This window comes from Oncorhynchus gorbuscha, linkage group LG24 (assembly GCF_021184085.1).
Source record: "Oncorhynchus gorbuscha isolate QuinsamMale2020 ecotype Even-year linkage group LG24, OgorEven_v1.0, whole genome shotgun sequence".
Taxonomy (NCBI): Eukaryota; Metazoa; Chordata; class Actinopteri; order Salmoniformes; family Salmonidae; genus Oncorhynchus; species Oncorhynchus gorbuscha.
In genome coordinates, this window is record NC_060196.1 from 37101533 (window position 1) to 37106548 (window position 5016).

Genomic DNA, 5016 nt, shown 5'->3' on the forward strand with positions numbered 1-5016 from the left:
AAGCTATGTCAATGGCATAGCATTGACATCATTATTCAAATGTTTGGGGCTTATACAGTATGTGGGTCTCATTTCCTTTTAAATTAGAAATATTTCATAATCTAGCATTATCAGCAAATTTGATGTACACAATCAGTTAAAAAACTGCCCTATCCAATTTGTGTCTGTAATTTGATTACTCAGTATTGCCTGCCTATTAAACCAGATTGGAAACCATGCCAGAGCATATACAATGTACCAAACTAAGAATGAACTGCTTCAGATGATCAACAAAGGTCTGCTTTATAGCTTGAAAGCTCCCTTCAAAGGGTGCAGACAATTATATAATATGTTGACAGTGCCAATTTGGGCAGTATCCCATTGGCAGTACCCTACTCATTGGGTGTGGAGAAGGGGGGTACTCTCCTCTAATGAAAGACCCACTTTAGCTATTTTTGATCTATGATAAAGGGTAAAAGGAGTGTTTTTTGGCAGCTCCAAGCGAGTTCTTAGAATTTGGTTGAGTTTTCCTTTTTCCCTGGGGTTCCAGGGTTTACTATTTTGCTTCATGGTATCCAGAATATACTGAAGTATCCCTTGAGGGATGTAGTAAAAACATGGGTGGGTGAAGTCTAAACTCTGTAGGTAAGTAGGTATGTACCCAAAAACACTCATCTAGCAGAACAGGTGGGTAAACCCCGAAATGCAAAATAGCATTGAAGGGATAGTTCACCCAAATTCAAAAAATGACACGTGAGTTTCCTGAGCCTGTAAGCAGTCTATGGACAAGGTATGACAGCAATGCATTCTTTGGTTTAGTTTCCAAGTCACTGTTTCCACATGCTAACATTAATCATTTGTGGCACAAATCCTAAGTCATTGTACCGATATTATTTTTTTATTTAAAATATATATTTATTCAGAACATACAATATACTTGCAGTGAAGCTGCTCAACAACTACATCATACCAGTCATCCAACAGATGTAAGGGATCTCATCCTCCTCTTCTGAGGAGGAGAAGCGAGAAGGATCGGAGGACCAAAACGCAGCGTGGTAAGTGTCCATAATGTTTATTTTAAAACATAAACTGAACACTACGAAATACAAAACATTAAACGTGAAAATGAATGAGACAGTCCCGTGTGGCAACAAACACTGACACGGAAGACAAACACCCACAACCCAAAAGTGAAACCTAGGCTACCTAAGTATGATTCTCAATCAGGGACAACAATTGACAGCTGCCTCTGATTGAGAACCATACTAGGCCGAACTCAAAAACCAACATAGAAAAACAAACATAGACTTCCCACCCAACTCACTTCCTGACCAGACTAAAACAAAGATAAAATAACAGAACTAAGGTCAGAATGTGACAACAGATTCCCCTTCAGAGCGACACACAGAAACATCCAGGGTCAATGCCCTGCTCAAGGGCACGTTGACCGATCTACCACCAGGCCAAAAAAACCTGAACCTGAACCCTCCAAGATCCCCCCACAGTTCCCCCATAGCTGTCCCTCAACCATTCTAGACCCCTCCCACAGCCCTCCCCCCACGGAAGAAAATTTTAAAGTACACTGAATTCCATTCCCCTCCCCCAAGAACCCCCCCAATGCACCAACAACCAAAAGAACTAAAGAGAAAAAAGGAAAAGACAGAAGACAACAGCCAACAACAATGCAAAATATTTATAAAACAAAATAATACATTTAAAACAAAGGACATCAAGGACAACTAAAATCTTAACAGCAATGCCTACTTTATATGTTTGTGTGCATGTCTGGCACTATTACATGTATGCGTGTGTTCTTGTATGTGTTTATTTGAATGAGAGTGTGTGTATAAGCATGTGCACAAACACCTGCGTGACATCAGCCTTAGGCAAACCGGCATTAGTTGTAAAAACAATGCCACTTAGTGTCATTCAAATGTACTTTTTATTATGTTTTATTTTTCACTTTTTTTATTTACATTTTTTATTTTACTTTTATCTTTGACCATTATTCTATCTCCCACACAGCAACTCCACTCCCATTTGTCTCCAATTCCACATACTAACCCTCAGCCCATTCCATCTATCTCTGCTGGCCACCCACTTCGGATTTCTACGCAAAACGTATCTTTCAACTATGCTGTGATGTTTAACGTACAATTTCAATCTATCTAATAGAATAGAATCTACAGATTGCGTGTTGAAGATAAATACTTTTACTGGGAGTATCAGTATATTACGAATTGCAAAAATCGCTGAAGTTGGAGACTTTTATCTCCCTCACCAACTTCAAACATCTGCTATCTGAGCAGCTAACCGATCGCTGCAGCTGTACATAGTCTATTGGTAAATAGCCCACCCATTTTTACCTACCTCATCCCCATACTGTTTTTATTTATTTACTTTTCTGCTCTTTTGCACACCCATATCTCTACCTGTACATGACCATCTGATCATTTATTACTCCAGTGTTAATCTGCAAAATTGTAATTATTCGCCTACCTCCTCATGCCTTTTGCACACAATGTATATAGACTCCCCTTTTTTTTCTACTGTGTTATTGACTTGTTAATTGTTTACTCCATGTGTAACTCTGTGTCGTCTGTTCACACTGCTATGCTTTATCTTGGCCAGGTCGCAGTTTCAAATGAGAACTTGTTCTCAACTAGCCTACCTGGTTAAATAAAGGTGAAATAAAAATAAAATAAATAAAAAATTAGTAATTGACTGACCCGGTCTCTCCAGATCTCCTAACAGTACTATTTCTAGGGTCAATTTTAGATCATTGCTTTGCATTTTCAGCCATTCCTGAACCTGAGACCAGAAACAGGCTACCTGAGGGCAATACCAAAATACATGGTCTATTGATTTATATATCAACTCATACACCGTGTGCCATGGAATCGGTACATCAAAAATCTCTTCCCAACTATTTTGCAACCTGTATGGCACAGTTGTCAACATCATTGGACCGATATTAGCATTTTTTGTAAATCATGTCCAAATCATCCGCAAGGGTCTAAAAAATGATTGTAAAACTCAACAAAGTCACTTAAAGATGTTTTGAACACGATAGCCTTAACCAAAATTTATTTTTCTAATTTGGGTGAATATGCCCCTATATGAGTTTTTAATCCAGGAGTTGTCTTAACCTATGTGTGGAAAACCATTCCTCAGAATAGATTGCTGCATGTATTTTGTGCCAAATGTGAAATCATTTAAAATATATCCACTGTGTGGCACTGTTTCCTTTCACATTGATGTAGATTATGTACAGAAATGTAGGGAGCGCAGAGCCCACAAATGTGTATCTCTTCATTTTCTTGGTTGTGAGATCCCAATGGAGCTTTGACTCTATACAATGTTATAGAAATGTATGATCCAGATGTGCACAAAGTACTCACCTTTTATTGAGCATCAATATTTCCAGCATCTTCTGCAGGGTTGTGCTTTGCTGTCATGAGTTGTAAAATAGAGCAGCCTGTGGACATTTAAAAAACTATCCAATCAATTTGATCAGACCCCTTTTAATGCCCCCCCCCTTTGTTGTTGTTGTTGCATTGTTTTAATTTCTTACACTCATCTTTTCTTTTTTTAAATGTTTTGCCATCTTATTTATTATTTTTGAATATCATGTCAACAATGTATTTACCTGGTAATCAATCAATAACAACAATGTCAGCTAAGATGTTTGAGTCAGAGTGAGTGTAATGGCTATCCATTGTGTATCTACTTCTCAGATGGAAATACTCTATACTTTAACCTTCACTTCCACGAACATCTAGCTTTGTCCCCTTGCAATATATTGCTCTATGTATTCATCTTCCTGAGATTACCATCCATGCAGTCACATTCATGACAAAACCTTTGGGACCTTATCAGTCAATATTCTTCATTATTGATGATGTTCAAAACCGTTGAGCCGGTCTGTATTGACAGCATCATCACACAGCGTCTGTCAGTTGTTATACATCATAGACTGTATGACCTCTTTAGGTAGCCTAGTGGTTAGAGTGTTGAGCTGTTAATCAAAAGGGTGCTAGATCAAATCCCTGAGCTGACAAAGTGAAAATCTGTCATTTTGCTCCCGAAAAGGCAGTTAACCCACTGTTCCCCAGTAGGCATTCATTGTAAATAAGAATTTGTTCTTAACTGACTTGCCTAGTTAAATAAAGGTTAAATAAAATAAATAAATACAAATTGCAGTGTAAACACAACAAATAGCTGAAGGAAATGAACCTTCTCTTCACCCAACTGTGAGGATACTGTGGTCTCTAAGGATTGCTTTGTACTGTCTATTTTCCTATTTCACAGTGTGATATATACAATATGGGTTGTGGTTTCCTTGTGATGTCTATAGGTGTCAACTAGGTAACCTCGTCCCCAGGTTAATCGCCACAAGCCTTTGCTAGTGGACAAGACTAGGGGTTGGGTAACAGCGGTTGTGTGTCTAATACCTAAACTGAATGATTCATTGTGATTGCCTCAGTCACTGTCTTATAAAGGTTCAAAGCTCCATGTGCCGTTTATTGGCCAACACATAATCAATATCTCCAACTGAGACAAAAGACAGCAAATCCAATGATGAGTGGGTATAGTTATGGACGTTGAATGAGATTTGTTTGCAGGGACTCACATATTGCAGGATCTGATGTAAGTGGGATGGCAGGTAACCTAGTGATTAGATTGTTGGGCCAGTAATCAAAAGGTTGACAGATCAAATCCCTGACAAAGTAAAAAAAAAACTGTTGTTCTGACCCTGAATAAGGCTGTCGACCCACTGTTCCTAGGCTCACTATAAATAAGAATTTGTTCTTAACTGACTTGCCTAGTTTAAAAAAAATACAGTGATGTTTTCAGTTGAGATGAGAGATTTTTTTGCCTATGGGGAATTTTTATAAGTTAACTCCACATGCACTCCTGCACAGATGCACAGACACACACACACATTATACAGACGCACACACATGCCGAAGAGGCTATTGTGAAGTAAACACCAAAGCCTTAATGATTCTTCTCTACATTCTCCCTCAAATCGTT